At 38.7% G+C, this 19380-nt stretch overlaps 1 protein-coding gene across 5 annotated transcripts in view; it reads left to right on the top strand.

Moving 5' to 3' along the window:
* Window positions 1–19380, top strand: part of IL13RA2 (interleukin 13 receptor subunit alpha 2) — a 77515-nt gene that overhangs the window by 13831 nt on the left and 44304 nt on the right. The window contains exon 1 of one of the 5 annotated variants that reach the window (XM_066356415.1): window positions 7129–7297. The exons of 3 other annotated variants lie outside the window; for them this stretch is intronic. The gene's annotated coding sequence lies outside the window, so the exon portion shown is untranslated. Of the gene's footprint in view, window positions 1–7128; window positions 7298–10342; window positions 10362–19380 lie in introns of those variants that run through there. One more of the 5 variants, XM_066356422.1, reaches the window with a different exon arrangement.

Here is a 19380-nt window from a genome sequence, read left to right as displayed (position 1 = left end):
CCTTGATTTTTAGAATCCATGAGCAAATGCCTTTGGAAAAAGTAACACATTAGCTTGACCAGGAGGTGGTGCAATGGATAAACTATTGGACTGGGACATGGAGGACCCAAGTTCAAAACCCTGAGATCACTGGCTTAAGCACAGTTTCAGCCAACTTGAGTGCAGGCTGACCAGCTTGAGCATGAGGTCATGGTTTGAGCATGGGATCATAGATATGACTCCATGGTCACTGGCTTGAGCCTGAAGGTCACTGACTTGAAGCCCAAGGTCGCTGGCTAGAGCCCAGGGTAGCTGGTTTGAGCAAAAGGTTCACTTGTTCTGCTGTAGCCCCCAGTCAAGGCACATATAAGAAAGCAATAAATGAACAACGAAGGTGCTGCAATGAAGAATTGATGCTTCTCATCTCTCTCCCTTCCTGTCTGTCTGTCCCTATTTGTCCCTCTCTCTGACTCTCTCAGTGTCTCTATCGAAAAAGAAAAGAGTAACACATTAAGTAATATGAATTTCACTTTAATAAAGAGTTATTTCTACATTATTTAGAGTACAAGGTAAGTTGTAATAATCAAGAGTCCTCAAAATATTATGGCTCAAGCAACAGATCAAAGGTGGGAAGGTACCATTGGTACAGAAAGTCATCAAGGCCCAGGATAATTTATTTTACCTTGTTGCTTTGTCATCTCTTAGTATGTTGACTTTGTCTGTGTGGTTAAATATGTCTCCAACTCTCATGTCTGTGCTGGTTGAGTGAGGAGAGAGAAAGAAATGGACAAGAGAATATACTGTCAAAACATATCCGGAGATTGCACGCATCACTGCTGCTTGCATATCATTGTCTAAATTTCCACCATATTTTCATATCAAACTGCATAACAGTCTGGAAAATAAAGGCTAGCTGGGAGGCTAAGTACACAGCTACAACTCATGAATTTCTATTGGTTAAAGGAAGTGTAGGAGAATGGATACTAATAAACAATTAGCAGTGTCTGCTTTATTTTATCAGATAGCTTTATTATTTTTATTTTTACTTTTTTAAATGAGAGGAGGGGAGATAGACAGATTTCTGCATGCACCCCAACAGGGATCTACCCAGCAACCCCTGTCTGAGGCTGATGCTCTAGTCAACTGAGCTGTTTTTAGCACCTGAGACTGATGCTGGCACCAACTGAGCTATCCTCAGTGCCTGGGGCACTGGGGCACTCTTGAACAAATCAATCCACTGGCTGCAGGAAGAGAAGAGGCAGAGAAGGAGGAGAGAGAGGGGAAGAGAAGCAGATGATCAGTTCTCATGTGTGCCCTGACCAGGAAATGAACCCAGGATGTCCATACGCTGGGCCAATACTCTATCCACTGAGCCACTAGCCAGGGCTTAGATGACTTTATTTTGATAAGCTTCCTGAAAGACCTAGGTCTTTCCAAAGTGGGGGCTATATGGCATCTAAAGAAATAATCATAAAGAACGTTGACGTATCTGAGGTGTTCCCTGGTGTAAAGCCAGTAGTTGCGACCATAGCGGCCACCAAGCACATGCAGGTTCGCGTTAGATTCGGACACATGGTAATGAAACAATGGAGCCAAGAAGTGGTGGGCCATTACCTTTAATTCTAGCTTGCACCCAGCAAGTGAGTAAATACACACAGCAGAAAAACATTTCCCTTTCCATTCAGGGCTCCCAAAGCCACTGACTCATCCAAGTTTTCCTAGAATCAAAGGCCCTCACCAGTTCAGCAGAGCTTACAAAGCCCCTCACCTCTGTTCCCCTTCAGCACCCCACCGTATTGCTGCCTTCTCTCTAACCACCAGGTGGCTTCTCCCCTGCAACAACTTGGTCTCCTCCAAAATGTTCTCCTAGCTCCTCCTTTTAAAACTTTTCAGTGTGACAACCCCTCCTCCAGCATACATTATCATAATCAAGCCTCTTCCCAAGCAGAAAGGCAATCAGCACTATCACGTGTCAACACATCACACGAGCAGCAGCCATTTTAAACAAAGTGAGCATAAAATCACATTTTACAAATTTATTTGCCCAATACCCGACATTAACCAATTATATGGTCCCAGATTCTCTAATGCCAACTTGGCATCCTATCACTCAATTCAATTCTGACATTGCAAGTATTTGTAGTTAACAAAGACCATGCAGGTTAACACTTTACTGGTTTATTATGAAGGATACTACTCAGGAACAACCAAATGGAAAGGATATATAAGGTAAGGTATTGGGGGTGGGGAAGGTGTACGGCAGCTCAAGATGCTTTCATTTTCTCTCCAGGTGTGTTACCTTCCCTGCACCTTGGTGTGTTCACCAATGTGGCAGCTCTCTGCACAAGTTTAAGGGTTTTTGTGGAAGTATCATTACACAGGGATGATTTATTAAATCATTAGCCATTTGTAATTGAACTCAATTTCCAGCCCCTCTCCCCTTCCCTGGAGTTCAGGAAGTAGGACTGAAATTTCCAACCCTCTAAGCATTTGGTTGGTTTCTCATTCAACAAGCTCTTCCTGAAGCTATCTTGGGCTCACAGGTAGTCACCTCATTAACATAAACTCAAGGGCTGAAAGGGACTCATTAAGAATAACAAAAGAGCCTGACCTGTGGTGGCACAGTGGATAAAGCATCAACCTGGAAATGCTGAGGTTGCTGGTTCAAAACCCTGGGTTTGCCTGGTCAAGGCACATATGGGAGTTGATGCTTCCTGCTCCTCCCCCCTTCTCTCTCTCTCTTTCTCTCTTCCCTCTCTATAATGAATAAATAAAATCTTTTTTTAAAAAAAAGAATAACAAAAGATACTCCTATCATTCAGGAAATTCCAAGGTTTTTAAGATCTTTGTCCCAGGAACTTGGGACAAAGATCAAATATATATACTTTTTTATTATACCTCAACTTGATATTATCAGGAGCAGAAGTGTAATTACACAATAGTTTCTAGTTTCTATCCTTCTAACTAAAAGGTGGACATGAGACCACCTTTTAGATACTACATGAGATAGTATCTAACTCACCTTTGTACCCCTACCATCTAGCACAGTGTGTGGCACATTGTTGCTTTATAAACCGTTGAATAAATGTGAGTGAATAAAAACTAGAGGCTAGCACTGCTGACCTCTGAAGTCTGTGGGTCTGTTTAAGACTCATACTAATCTGGGCACTGGATCATGTATTTCCCAGCTCATGTACATTTCCTGAGAAGCTCAGCTCTGGTCTCCTGCTGTTGAATCTGTGGTTGTCTGGAGGGGAATTCAGAGTTTATAAATTAGTTGGTTTCAGAATAAAAAACTGGATTTCGGGGAAAGCAGGCAGTTTAGATGTCTTTTGTATCACGGAGTGTGTTCTTTATAAGACACTGTTTTTTTCTGTATCATAGCCAACTCTACCAAATAACTTTTTAAATTAGCTTTCTGTTGGTGCTATGATTTAGAAAAAAAAAAACCCTCAGAACCTTAGTAGTTCGACATAGGCTTGAATGTTAAAAAACTGTTATTAAATCCAGAGAATTGTGTTAAGAACTGTGTGTACATGTGCATACATAAAAACTATGTAGTCAACATTATTTTCATCTATTTTTTACTGATTTTGCTTAATATCCCTTAACCTTAAAAAGGAAATAGCACTTTGGAAAATTAAATACTATCTTTGCTGATTGCCTGATTTGAACACAAGTTCAGAAATACCCATTTCCTGTTTTGATGGTCAACAGAATGGAAGTTGCAGAGCTTTACACAATGAAGGAAATATCATGGTTCCTGCTAGTCAACTATTTTGCCTATTGAGAGATCAGAAAGTATCCTAACAGTAGTGTGCCTCTGCAAAAGGAGCCCTGGACTAGTTGTCAGGCTCACCTAGAGTTTACTTCTCCTGAATTTTTGACTTTCGGAAAGTGATTTAACCTATTGAAACTTGAATCATATCCATTTGTAAAACTTATATAGTACCTCCTCAGCTGTCTCAGCAGATAATGGATAAAATAAAATAATACCTGTCTGTTCCTGCTAGAGAGCCCAGAGTTAGTACTTTTCTACCCTAGACCCATCTTAGCTCCACTTCATGGTATCAGCCTAGAAAGTATCAGTTCTGACACAGCCCTGTGCCTTGGAAAACTATTGTCTTTTAGCAGGTAAGATGTCTGGAAATAGCCTAATGTGTGCTTTGCCTCTGGAATTGATTTGGGCCCCTTGGGAGACTTTGTAAGCATTGTACTTCAGCTATTATTTCCTACCCTACCATCTGCTTTTGGTTGTTTAATTGGACTTTGGCTCTATTGAAATTGGGCCCTAGGCCTAAATCTTTTTGCCTAGTTTCTGGTGGCCCCCTTCCAGAGACTAAATGCAGACTGTTTGCAGAATCATTTGTATCATCTTGTATCAGAAGAATGCTTGGTCCCAACTATCTTGAAGAATTTTCCTACCTTGAGGCTTTGATGTACCTCTTCATTTCACACCCTTTGGGGGACACTGACTTTGGCCTGCTTCATATGTGGATTTATGCCCTTTCTTGATTTTGGTGTAGACTAGCTTCCAACTGGGGGGGGAGGAGCTGCACACAAGTATTATTGCAACTTCTCTTGATGTCTTCAGAAAGTCACCAAATAGGATTTTCAGAATTTCAAGAAGAGTTGTCTTTTTAGTGTCTTTCTTTTCATACCCAGAAGCAAAGCTTAGTTGATGATTTCACTGGTTAAGTGATCAAATCAGGGTAGAATTTCATATCTAATGAAGTTTAACATCTGAGGCATGATGCATTGGTACAAACTGCATTTTATTGACTATATTTAACTCTGGGTTTGCATGTCTACAGATAAATGCATTGTGTCATTCCAAGATATTATTATAGTTCTATTTCTTTGACGTATACTTTTCCTTTATAACATAAAACATAATATAAAGAAATATTTGCAAGGACCAAGAATTTTGGTGGAAACAGAGACTAGAAGAAAACTGCCTAGAGAGATTTTTTGTAACAGAAGAAGACAAATGAGTTAATTAAAATTTTAGTTAGCTAAACATGTGGTGGCATAGTGGATAAAGCATTCACCTGGAACACTGACGTTGCTGGTTCAAAGTCCCAGGCTTGCTCTGTCAAGGCACAAGTGGAAAGCAACTACTACGAATTGATGCTTCCTGCTTCTCCCCCTTCTTTCTCTCTCCTCTCCTCTCCTCTCTCTAAATATATATATGAAAAGTTTTAGAAAAAAAAAAGGAAATTGCAATTATAAGAAAAGGAAGAATTTTAAATCTAGGTCTCCTTTTGTTTTTATTACCAAAATGTGAGCAAATTATTTTCTTTTCTCTGTTTTTTTAAGAACGTGAAACAGACAGTAAGAGACAAACAGGCAGGAAGAGAGAGAAAGGAGAAGCATCAACATGTAGTTAGTTGCATTGCTTTAGTTGTTCACTGATTGCTTCTCATATATGCCTTGATTGTGGAGCTCCAGCTTAGGCAGTGACCTCTTGTTCAAGCCATTGAACTTGGGCTCAAGCCAGCAACCTTGGGCTCAAACCAGTGACCATAAGATCATGTCTATGAGCTCATCCATAAGCTGGCAACCTCAGGGTTTCGAACCTGGGTCCTCAGTGTGCCAAGATGATACATATTTTATTTAAAAATGTATTGTATAATAAATATGTATTTTCCGATGGCTTTAGGCGACCCCTGTGTTTTGGTTGTTCGACCCCTGCTGGGGTCGCGACCCACAGGTTTAAGGTGAAGCATTAATTATAAAAATGAATAAAAAGAAAAGAAACTCTCAGGATAAAACAAAATTAATAATGGAGGAAAAGCTGTGTCCGTGATCTTGTCTTTATTCTGTCTCCTTGCTTTTTTTAAAAAAATCATATATTTAGTGTAAAATATATCTTTGGTAACTGAGGGAAGTTATTAAGTTTGAACTTGTGTTTCAAAACAAGGAAGATACTTTTTGTCCACTGGAATATTAAGTGGTTATGTAAACTGGTTCCAGTCTCAATTCATTCCTCTTTTGGAAAAAATCACTGACATTGTTTCATCTACTTTAGAAAAGTATCAAAGTATGCTAGTTTCATGACTCTTCATAGTTCCTAGGCATGGAGATTAAATCAGGAGTGGATTAAAAACTCTGCAGGGATTTGAAGGATGAAGGATAATTTGGTGATGATCTAAGTGTCCTTATTTAATTTTTTCTGGGATGAAATAAAATCTTGTTTGGTTATTCAAAGAAATATTTGAGAAACTCTCAATAGAAAAAAAAAACATATATAACACTACATTTTAATTACAACACCAAGGACTTTAGAAATCACAGATACTTAGGGCAAATGAGGAGACAATTTTTTTTTTGGAATTGAAGGTTAGACTAGATTATATCTGAGATTTTGTTGAAACTGAAGTCCAAAGATGTTAAGGAAATTCCCCATGGTCACCTAGCTGATTGTGAGAGAGAGAGCCTTGAGTAGAATCCAGGTTTTAGATTCCTTGTCCATTTATGACTCTTCAGACTTAAAGATATATGAAACTCAAAATAGTGAAGTACTTTAAGTGCACTCTAAGGCAGGGGTCTCAAACTCGCGGCCCGCAGGCCGCATGCGGCCCGCCTAACAATTTTGTGCGGCCCGCAGACTAATCCACGAAGTTCAAAATATTTTGGATAAAATTAAGTAAGCCTAGGGGCCTACTTGTATTTTTCATTTCTCTAGCATCCTAGCTAGATATTAGCTTAGTTAACAGCAGTTGTGATGCGAACTACAGTTTCTGGTCGTTTTGTGACACTGAGTAAACTGCATGTACGATTGTGCTTGTTGTACTGATTTTGTTTTGTTTTCAACTGCAGTGAGAAAAGTGTTGTGTAACAGTTGCCTTTTGTAGACCTAGTGCTGCCCGCCAAATGGCTGTGATCTTGCTCTGCGGCCCACATGCTGAGTTGAGTTTGAGACCCCTGATCTAAGGGAACAACACAGACCTGGCAATCACATACTTACCTTTGGATTATCTTTTAATTCCCAGTGTGGTGACTCACACAGTAAAATAACATTGGCATACTGAAATGCTTATCAGGAACTAATTAAAAGGGAAAGAGAGTCAGTCAAATGAACTTTGTGATTTCCTCTGAATCTTGACAAATATGGTCTTGGATGCTGACCTGCTTTGAATGCACATTTTGTCATGACAGTTAAATTTGGCGGATAAAGCAGAGCTCCTCCTACATGAAGACTTCATTCAGTTCTAAGGTCCTGTAAAATTCTCTAACTTAAGACGCTGTTTGTTGAGACATGTTTCATTGTTATTACAGAAGATTTTCTTATAACTGAACACATTATTCACTTAAAGTAAGTATGAACTTAACTTTGGGAGTGGGAGGTGAAAGTGAGAGGTAACATGTTTGAATAATTATTTCTTTCACTTTTTTCACCTTTTAAAAATAGGCTGAGAAATATTTCTGTAACAAAAATTGTTTGACTTACTATAATAATAATTTGGGGAAATGTTGCATTTTTTTGCATGAAGTTAATTCATAGGTGCTGGATAATAAGCATAAATAACACTATTGCTTTAAATTTACTGTGTTTTCTTACTAAGCTCTATTTTCTATTAAAAAATCATATATCTTATAAGCAAACTTGGTCCTTTGGAAATAGTAAGGTTAGTTGTATTCCAGAGTTCAGAGATATTCTGGGATTATTTTCTATGTGATTTTTTTCTACAAATGAGAACTGCTACTTTGCAGTATTTTTTCTCTCTTAAGCTCAGAAATAACCACAGAGCTCTAAAATGAATAATTTAACTTGTATTTATATGATGTTTTGCTTGAATTTATACAACATGCATATCCTCTACATGTGGTGATTTCATGTATTTGTATATTGTGGTTACATATATAGTAAGGTTATTAAAATGAAAAATTTAATTTTCACTGCTTTACTGTGAAATGAACTAACATCTTATACATTTGATGCTTGTTTTCCTCTGAAAGAATACATAATTAAGTTAAATCTAACACTTAAAAACACATTGCCTTCACACATTGTACTCACTTCAGATGCTTCTAGATTGCCTTTCATTTCTAATATGTAAGAGGGTATATGAAATATACCAGGATATGAATATAGAAGATTTATTAGCTGTTTTGATTTTAAAATCTCATTGAAATATAGAATGTTTTAGAGAGTTGAAGACTTAAATGAAGTGGGTGGATTTGTTGTTGTTATTACAGAATAATAAACTAAGGACTAAGAGATCTGGTTTTCAGTTCTAGCTCTCCCCCCACATAGCCCCTTGACCTCGGGATGGACATTCTGCTCCCTTTCTATCTTCATTTATTCATTTGTAGAGTAACTCAGATGTCCTGATTCTGTCTAATGTCATGAAAGGCAACAAAGATGTTAGAAATGATTATTTAAACAGAAGAATTAAACAGAAAAAGAGGCAGAACAACAATTAGATTCTTTTCATATTTTGTTTTAATGCTAAGATCTTATTTGTAAATGAAAAATGCTTTCAGTGTAATTTTTGAAAATGAGAGAGAAATATCACTTGCTACAACTTGGAGGAATGAGGGTTAGGGTGGGTTGCTTGTTCCTTTTGATGTATATATTTCAGCGTGTCTTTAAAGAATTGATAGGACGTGATTTGTGGAGATGGGAGAAGCAAAATACAACTAATGACACAAGTTATATGCTCACTGCTGCAGATATTTTATATGTACTATCTCATTTAGTCATTTCCAAAACCCAAAATATTATTGTCATAAAAATTTAGATAAGAAAATTGAGATATAGACAGCTGAAGTATCTTGCCCTAATCTGTGTGGCTGCAATGTTCCTGTTCTTTCCATTATTCCTTCCTGCTTCTAGGGTTATGCTTTAGGCCATGCTGAGGAGATAAGCTCTTCAGAATTATGTCTTCCATTCTCTCTGTGGGATCAAGACTTATGTTGGGGATGCTTGACTGGTATTGGCACAATAGATAGAGCATTGACCTGGGATGCTGAAATCTCAGGTTCGAAACACTGAGGTCACCGCCTTATATTGGGATCATAGATACGTTCCCATGGTCTGTGGCTTGAGCTCAAATGTTACTGTCTTGAGCTCAAGGTCGCTAGCTTGAGCAAGGGGTCACTGGCTTGGCTGGATCCCCCCCAGGTCAAGGCACATATGAGAAAGCAATAAATGAACAACTAAGGTGCTGCAACTACAATTTGATGCTTTTCATCTCTCTCCATTCCTGTCTCTCTCTACCCCCCTCTTCCTCCCTCACTAAAAAATGTCTTATGCTGGAGATAATGTATATAGTCATAGAGTAGATTAATAGGTGCCTACATGGCATTATTAGGGAAGCAGTTGACAGGTGCCTGCCTGTAAATATTATCCTCATTGACTTGTCACAGTCACTTTGCCTGAGATTTTTCCACTAAAATCATTATTTTCTCTTTGCCCATGGGAAGGTTGGGAGGACTTTCAAATGTACACACCCTAAGGTATCACTTAATACTTTAGCAGGCAGTGTGGAATTAGAGTAAGAGTTTAGATTGTGGAATCAGGAGGACTAAGAATTGAATTCTGATTATACCACTTTCTAGCTGTTTAACTTGCATGTGATACTTAACCACTCAAAGCTTCATTTCATTCTGGAGTAAAGCAGAAATAATAATGCATATGAATTGGTCCTTATTATAATAACAATAATGTTTTGAGCATCTGAAACGGGCAGTTGTGGTGGTAGGGGGAAAGAATACTGGAATGAAGTCAGAAGACTTTGTGTTGTCCTGCCATATCAGTTCCATTTTAGCAAGTATTTACTGAGCATGTACTGTGTGCCATGCACTATGCTGGGCACTGGGGATAGAGCAGTGAATAATTTGAAGTCCTTGCTTTCTTATATTTTTAATTCTAGTTTGATGCTAACGTAACTATTTCCAGAGCTTAGTCATGCAGAGAAGGTTTAATGTTCTTCACATTTTAGAAAGGGGAAACTAATGGTTAGATGATACAAGAGTGAGCAAAATAAATATGATCCTTGACATCATTGACTTTGTATTCTAATGAAATAGAAATTAATCAGATAATCCTACAAATTAATATGAGACTAAAACCATTATACACCTTTAATGGAAAGAGAGTCAGTACTCCAAAAGTATATAACAGGGCTTTACTTCAGCTTTTCTGAAGAGTGATACCTGTGCTAAAATCTGAAAATGAATAGATGCTAATCAAGTCATCCTTCTCTACATGTCTGCACTCAGATTCTTCTGAGTCTCTATCAGCTCTTTTACACCCTCCTGGTGGTTGTTGCAGACTTTCTCCTCTCTTTTTAGGCCATCTACTCAGCTACTATACATTTTTTCTTTGGAGGTGGATTTGCTTCCTATTTCACATAGAAAATAGAAGCCATCAGGTATGCCTTTGCTCCACTCACCTCACTGTCTTTTATACACACATTGATTTGCATTTTCATCCATGCTTTTGTTTTATTTCTGAGAATAAACTAGTCTTCTATTGATCCAAGTTAAATTCTTGACTTTCTAGAGTTCTTTGTACATAATTATTCTTTTTTTCTTCTGTATTTTAACCTTTCCCCCTCTATGAGTTCTTTTGTCAATGAAGAGAGTAAAAGACATTTTACTGACCTTTTCCTGTACAATCAAGACCTTCACAACTTATACAACCAAGGTTCAATAAAAAGTAGTCCACACATATAACTACCCTTACCAAAGTCACCCATTACTTCTTATTTCCAAGTAAAAAAGACACATTTCAGTTCTTGTCTAACTTTCCCCCCACATCCTCCTTTTTTTAAGCATGTGAGACTTTTGAATAGTTTTTCCTTGAAGTCTTCAGCTTCACTAGTTTCCATAATACTACTTCCAACTGTTAGTACCAGTTATTGCCTTCAGGATTAAGTCCAAAGTTGTATTTTTTTAAACATGTTTCAGAAAGTGGGTCTATGTTTATTTTACACTGCTGCCAAAATACACACACCACTGACAAAGCACTGAATCCATTAAACATTCTCACTTCCCTGTTTTTGCTTCATCAGCTACCACTGAGGAGAAATCCCTCCCCCCATTTTTCCCACAATCCTTTGGCAAACACTCTTTATTTATGAGATAGTTGAGGTACTACTTCCCTTAAGGACTTTTATTGGACCACCATTACTCCCAAGATCAGATTAAGCCCCTGTCCTCTGTACTTCTAAGTGCTTGCCTCTCTTGGAAAATAACACATTTTATTCTAATTGAAGTTAGTATGAAATTAATCCACAAACTTGTATATGTAAGAAATTTCACATTTTAAATAATTTTCTTTAACTTATCTTGTATTTAACATCCTATCAGGAAAAGTAATATATGCAATTTTAGGCCCTGGCTGGTGCCTCAGTGAATAGAGTGTTTGCCCAGCATATGAACATCCCAGGTTTGAATCCCTGTCAGGCCACACAGAAGAAGAAATCATCTGTTTCTCTCTTCTTCCCTTTCCCCCTTCTCTCCCTCTTCCACTTCTATAACCAGTATCTCTATTGGTTTAAGCGTCAGCCCTGGGCACTGAGGAGAGCTCAGTTGGTCCTAGCGTGTCAGCCTCAGGCACTAAAAATAGCTTGGTTGATACAAGCATTGGCCCCAGATGGGTTTGCCAGGTGGATCCAAGTCAGGGCACATGTGGGAGTCAGCCTCACAATCTTTCTTCTTCTTACCTAAAATAAATGCAATTTTAGTCAATACTTGAGCCTCCTACTAGATTATGCAAATATTCCAAAACCTTAGGCAACACCAAAATATTGGGGAGGCCCTTTGATCATTAATTTTCAGCCAACTCTTTAATACACTGTCTGATATACCATTTTGTTTCATCATGAAATGGTCTTTTGGCTACCAGACAGAGGACCTGACCCAGCTAATAGTGTGTGGGTTCTTTATGCAGAAAAAATTCACATGTGTGCAGGTGATTTTGAAAATTAATTAAAACTGGGGACAGTGAAAGAAGAAAGGGCTTAGGATAGGAGAAACCATATTGGAAAGAAATGAGAAGGCGGTGGCACAGTAAATAGAGCATCAGCCTGGGACACTGAGGACCCAGGCTCGAAGCTCTGAGATTGCTGGCTTCAGCACAGGCTCATCCGGCTTGAGTACAGGTTCAACAGCTTGAGCCCACAGTCACCAGCTTGAGCATGGGTTCATAGACATGACCTGATGATCTGGCTTGAGCCCAAAGGTGGCTTGAAGCCCAAAGTCACTGGTTTGAGCCCAAAGTCACTGGCTTGAACAAGAGGATCACTGTCTCAGTTGGAGCCTCCCCCTCCTCCACCATAAGGCACATAGGAGAAAGCAATGAGTAAACAACTAATGTGCTGCAACTATGAGTTGATGCTTCTCAGCTCTCTCCCTTCCTGTCTGTCCCTCTCTCTCTCTCTCTCTCTTTCTCTCACTATAAATAAATAAATAAATAAGGTCTACACTTAGAAGTCAGAGAAAACGGGACCTTGGAGTCAGGTTTAGAGATTCGCCCAGGGTGAGCTGCTGCTGCCCACTGCTCCCCTGAACCTGTTAGGTTTAGGACAGTGGTCCCCAACTTTTTTGGGGCCATGGACTGGTTTAATGTCAGAAAATATTTTCATAGACCAGCTTTTAGGGTGGGACGGATAAATGTATCACGTGACCGAGACAAGCGTCAAGAGCAGGGGTCCCCAAACTACGGCCTGCGGGCCGCATGTTGTCCCCTAAGGCCATTTATCCGGCCCCCGCCGCACTTCCGAAAGGGGCACCTCTTTCATTGGTGGTCAGTGAGAGGAGCACATTGACCATCATTAGCCAAAAGCAGGCCCATAGTTCCCATTGAAATACTGGTCAGCCCTGGCCGGTTGGCTCAGCGGTAGAGCGTCGGCCTAGCGTGCGGAGGACCCGGGTTCGATTCCCGGCCAGGGCACACAGGAGAAGCGCCCATTTGCTTCTCCACACCTCCGCCGTGCTTTCCTCTCTGTCTCTCTCTTCCCCTCCCGCAGCCAAGGCTCCACTGGAGCAAAGATGGCCCGGGCGCTGGGGATGGCTCTGTGGCTTCTGCCTCAGGCGCTAGAGTGGCTCTGGTCGCAACATGGCGACGCCCAGGATGGGCAGAGCATCGCCCCCTGGTGGGCAGAGCGTCGCCCCATGGTGGGCGTGCCGGGTGGATCCCGGTCGGGCGCATGCGGGAGTCTGTCTGACTGTCTCTCCCTGTTTCCAGCTTCAGAAAAATGAAAAAAAAAAAAAAAAAAGAAAGGAAAAAAAAAAAAGAAAAAAAAAAAAAGAAAAAAAAGAAATACTGGTCAGTTAGTTGATTTAAATTTACTTGTTCTTTATTTTAAATATTGTATTTGTTCCCATTTTTTTTTTACTTTAAAATAAGATATGTGCAGTGTGCATAGGGATTTGTTCATAGTTTTTGTTATAGTCCGGCCCTCCAATGGTCTGAGGGACAGTGAACTGGCCCCCTGTGTAAAAAGTTTGGGGACCCCTGGTCAAGAGTGAGTCTTAGACAGATGTAACAGAGGGAATCTGGTCATTTTTAAAAAATAAAACATCGTTCAAACTTAAACATAAATAAAACGGAAATAATGTGAACTATTTATTCTTTCTCTGCGGACTGGTACCAAATGGCCCATGGACCAGTACGGTCCGCGGCCTGGGGGTTGGGGACCATTTGTTTAGGAAATACAGGCCTGTGGGGGGTAATGGGTGGGGAAAGAGTGGTAAAGGGAGGAAGGGGAAACAAGGGAAGGGGAAGGGAAAGATGCAAGCATGCTCCCTGCATGGAAAACAAACTGGGTCCTTTGTTTGGAGGGTGTTTAAAGACTAGGAGTTTAGGGGTGGTCTTAGGGGAGGATCCCAAAAGAATATTCATCAACTTTATGCTGATGCACCAAAATGAGATTTATTCCCTTAACTTCATTCGTCCTTTGGTGTGGTTGGCACAAATGGTATTAATTGGATTTTTACTGTCTCTCTGAATAAGGTGATTTAAGCTATTTACCTTTTGGTTGGGGTGAAGTGTAAACCATTTACACTTGGTTATAGAAGACTGGATTTTGTGATTTACTAGATGGCTGCAAACTGCTTGATTGTTTAACTATTTGTCTCAGTTTCCCTATTCCACATGTCCAGAGTTACTGGCCTGTCCCACTTTAAGGTTTGTGACTGCTGCTTCTATGCCATGCTTGGGAGACTGCTTCACTCCTGAGATTGCTTTCCCTGTGTCTGGGTCTCAGCACACTCACTGAACATCCTCTGGACTTTTGCTCCTTTTGTAAGCTGCTGCCATTAAATGTTGAGCTGCTCTTCCTGCATTCTCTACCCCCTACCAGATCCTTGACTTATTTTGCCTAAAGTACACTATATGTCTTTTCTCCTTCTCAGTACCTTAAAAGGAATTTTATGTCCTCTTGAGACCTGCATTCACACTCCCAAGCATTGTCTCTTTCAGGAGCTTAGGTTGGGAGAATACAAAAGCCAGGAAAGTAATGCTCTGTGGACAACTTCTGTTTTTGATCCTGGCAATGGGGCTGGGGAATCTCCTTGGGTGACATAAGGATGAATAAAAAGACTTGGCTATTTTTCTGAAATGGGAGGGAAGAACAAAAAAAAAATAACAAACCAAAAAACAAAATACTCAGAGCAAAACATAATAATTATCTCAAATTATGTTGCCACATACTTGTCTGTTTATGAAACTCTCCGTTTCACTGAATTGTGAGTAACTTTGATATACTGTAGAATTTTATTCTCTAATATTTTTGTAGAGAATGCAGAGGAGACATGCAAAATCCAGTCTGGGAAAGGGAATACAGAAATCTTAGAAGGAAGTGCTACCTGAGCTAAATCTGAATGAGCAAGGGAAATCAAGGACTAGGCTAGGGAAAGCAAGATTAGTATTTTGCTGCTTCAGCAAAAGCTCAGAGACATAGTAAGACCCTATTTTTAAGGTCTATAAGAAGGAGATGAGATTGAAAGTGTTGGTAAGGTCCATATAATGAAAACTGTTGATTGCTATGCTAAATATTTTATGAGATGCAATTGTATCATAGAGGCTAGGGCACAGACTCTGAAATGATACCTGCCTGGCTTTGACTCTCACTCCATCACTTACTAACTATGAGACTCTGGCATAATCATTTAGCTTTTCTATGTGTCAGTTTCCTTATTGGTAAAATAGGATGATATAAGTATCTATATCACAATGCTGTAGTGATAATTAAGTGAATTACTAATAATACAGTCAACTGTTATATATGTACTGGCACACTGTGAACACATTGATTTGTGAGTTGTTATTATAAATTATTCTGTGGAGCAGTGGGAAGCTTGTGAAGGAGTTTGAATATATATATATGTATATATTTATATATTTGTGTACATTATATATGTACATATTATATATATGTACATTATTATATATATGTACATATATATATATATTTGTGTTTTGGAAAGGTTACACTGACTACAACATAAAAAAATGGCCTGAATCTGACCTACTGTAATGTGAAAATGCATCAGGAGATCACATGGTGAAGAGATGATGATGAGTCAATAAATAAAATCTTAAAACAAAAAAAAAAAGCCTGACCTGTGGTGATTCAGTGGGTAAAAGTGTTGACCTGGAATGCTGAAGTCACTGTTTCAAAATCCCCGGGCTTGCCCGGTCAAGGCACATATGAGAAGTAAGTATGAGTTGATACTTTCTGTCCATCCCTCTCCCTCATTTTCTCTCTTTCTTCTCTCTAAAGTCAATAGATAAAATATTAAAAAAAAAAAAGAAATGGTGATGGCTAGGATTAGGATCATAGCAGTAAAGATGAAGTGATATGGATGAATCGTAAAAGTATTTAGAGACGGGAATTTTTCTGATGCTGTGTGTATATGAAATGGTGATTGAAGATAAATGAGAAAATAAGACTCTAGGATAATGCCTCTGTGTGTTTTAAAACACTGCTTGAGAAGTCATACTACTATTTTATACTAGAAATAAAGAAAAAGAAGATGATTGTAAGTTGCCTTATTGTTTTGATTATTCATAATCTCCATGTATACTCATGTTCTTTGAAACAGGAAACTTAATTACATCATCTATCAGTGTTTTGAAATCATGTGTTGAGGGATTATTTGGATATTTCAAAGATAATCTGCATAAGTGGAATTTATCACTGTTCCAGGAAAGATATACTTTCCTTTCCGTGACTTTCTTTGATAGGTACAGGTTTGTTATTTACATAGCTTAAAAATATTGTTGAGAAGAACCCTTTGGCGAATGATGTTGTGGAACAATCAAGGTAACATGATTTAGCATGTTAAATTTATTTTGGATCAGGAACTTGTCAGCTTTCCAAAATAAGGGTATCTTGGGAAATAACTAGTTTGTACTCTTAAAGACATATCAGTTCATTCAGTTATTCATTCATTTATTCATTCACCAAACATTTATTGTTTAATATGTGATAGGTATTATGCTAATATAAAAGCAGAAGCAGTTCCAACTCTCATACACATTACAGTTAACCAGAAGTGATGGGCATTATTTAAATAATCTCAATCATAAACATGTAATTTTAAATTCTAACTACTATGAAGGAAAGTTTCTAGTGGTAATATATTATGAGTTAAACACACAGGTTCTAGAATCAGACTAATTGGGCTGAAGTTCTGCTTTCTTTCTGCTTACTCTCTGTGTAATCTTAAACCAGTTATTTAACCTCTGTGTCTCAGTTTCCTGTATAAAATGGAGATTATAATATGAATAAAAGTTAACTAGTCTAAGGGGGATAGAAACAGATGTGAATACTTCAGGTAGAGGGAGAATGCATGAAAAGTATCTGTAGAAAGTTGTAGGGTGCCCCAATATTTAGGACTTAAAAAAACAAGTAAAATCATTTTTATCTTTAGTTCAAGATACAAAACAAACCATGAAGAATATTTAGCAAGAAAGTTGTGTGTAATCAAGTTTGCATTTGAAAAAACAAAACAAAAAAAAAACCCTACTCTGCTTGTAACATGGAAATATAGTGGGGCCAGAGTAAATTCAGGGAGATGTATTAAAAAGTTATTTTTTCCCTTTTTTTCCAAGTGAAATGAGGGAAGAGAGAGAGTAGACTCACACATGTACTCCAACCGGAATCCACCCAGCAACCCCTGTCTGGGGCTGATGCTCTGCCTATCTGGGGCCATGCCCACAACCAAGGTACTTTTTAACACCTGAGGCTGATACTCCACAGAACCATCTCAGTGCCCGGGGCCAATGTGCTCAAACCAATTGAGCCATGGTGTTGGGAGGAAAGGAGAGAGAGAGAGAGAGAGAGAGAGAGAGAGAGAGAAGGCAGAGGCAGAGGGAGAGAGGTGGAGAAGCAGATGGTCACTTCTCCTGTGTGCCCTGACCAGAAATTAAACCTGGGACATCCACATGCCAGGCTGACGGTCTACCACTGAGCCAGCTGGCCAGAGTCAAAAAGCTATTGTAATAGCTAAAGGCCATTATGATGATAATTTTGACTAGCATGAGAGGGGAGACAGAAATAGTTACAAAGGATGTTTAAAAAGTGGATCAAATTTAATTATGGATTGGACACGGGAGATGTAGCTGTCAGGTGTCTAAGGTGACTCTTTGGTTTCTGGCTTGTACTGTTGAATGGACTCCACTACCAGCCAGTGGGATGGGACTACTACACCTTGAAAGTACTATACCTCTGGCAAGAGGACCCATTTTCAGATAGAAGATAATGATGTTAGTGTTTGACATTTTGTATTTGAGGTGTGTTTTAGACTTCCAAGTGAAGATCTTGAGAAAACAATTAAATATCTATGTCTGGAACTTAGAACAGTGGTGAGACATATATGTTTGAAAATCATTGGCATATCAGTGGTAATGGAAGCTGTGGAAATGGAAAAATCAAGTATAGAGAACATATGGTCAGAAGAGATTGGGGACTCAAACAGCTCTGATGCTTAATACTAAGATAAGTAAAGGATGAACCTAAAAATGAAATGGAAACAGTCATCTGATAAAGAGTAAGAAAGTTGGGAAGCTGGTGTCAGAAAAACCAAGGGAAGAATATATCAAGAGGATGGTGGTAAAAAAAAAAAAAAAAAAAAAAAAAAAAACCTGAATACCCCCTGAGAGATAAACAAGATTGAGATAAAAAAAATAACAATTTTTTCATCTTGAAGGGTGTTTTCTGGATTTTGTTGTCAAAGAGCTGCATTTAATATCAGATAAGACTCATCATGGTCCCAACTTCTCAAGTTTAGACCCAGAGAAGATCGTTACTGATGGCAGGAATGGTTTCCTCAGAATTTTTATAAATAAGTCTGGATTTTTTTATATTGGATTAATCATTCTGCTACTGGAACTTTATGTCACAGCTTTCTTATCAAATCATATACCTTTTTCTCTTGCAATGATAATGGTTGTTTCTGGAATTGTTTTTATTGTTATTATTGTAATGTTCATTTTGCATGAAGCATGCCGAAACTCCAAAGAGCCACCTTTCAGCTTAGCAGAATTATCAAACCTTAGAAACAATCAGAGGCTCAGCAATAGATATTGTGGAATGGAGGCAGCAATACCCACACACCAAATTATAATTTTTATTAAACTCAAATATCTTTGGGCCTTGGGACCTTTCTAAAACCCCAGTGAGCATTGTTTTAAACAGAAATAAACTCTGGTGTCTTTAAAAAACAAACCAACAAAAAATTGGATTCTATAACATGGAAGCCGTTAGTATTCTAGTGGGACCTGTTTTGGGAGAATCATAAATTAGTGGTGAGATGAAGGACAAAGCCTGAAGAAAATAGAATGATGAAGTGTGAGTGGATGGTGGTAAGAAAATAGCAAGTAAAGACAACTCTTTCTAGAAATTGTTTGTGAAGAAGATGAGAGTATTGGAGTTGTAGCTGGAGCAAATATGTGGTCAAGATAGTTTGGGTTTTTTTAAGTTTTTGGAGAAATAAACATGTTTAAATGCTATTGGGATGTGTAAAGCTGATATATGTATCCATACTTATATGTTGAAAATATATGAGCGAAGAAATATTTTAAATGGTAAAATTTCTTATAATGTCAGCAGGGTTGGAATTCAAAATGCACATGAGAATTTTTACCTTAGAAAGTAGTAAATATATCTCCCTTACTATAGCAGGAGGGAAGGAAGAAAGGATGTGGAATCAGGAAGATGAGAAAATATCTGTCAGAGAGCTTCAATTTTGTTTTTAAAAAAGCAAAGTCAGCCTGACCAGGCAGTGGTGCAGTGGATAGAGCGTCAGACTGGGATGCAGAGGACCCAGGTTTGAGACCCCGAGGTCGCCAGCTTGAGCGCGGGCTCATTGGGTTTGAGCAAAAGCTCACCAGCTTGGATCCAAGGTCGCTCGCTCACTCAAGCAAGGGGTTACTCGGTC

This window comes from Saccopteryx leptura, chromosome X (assembly GCF_036850995.1).
Source record: "Saccopteryx leptura isolate mSacLep1 chromosome X, mSacLep1_pri_phased_curated, whole genome shotgun sequence".
Lineage (NCBI taxonomy): Eukaryota > Metazoa > Chordata > Mammalia > Chiroptera > Emballonuridae > Saccopteryx > Saccopteryx leptura.
The sequence above is the reverse complement of the archived record's forward strand: the minus strand, read 5'-3'. Positions and strand labels throughout refer to the sequence as shown.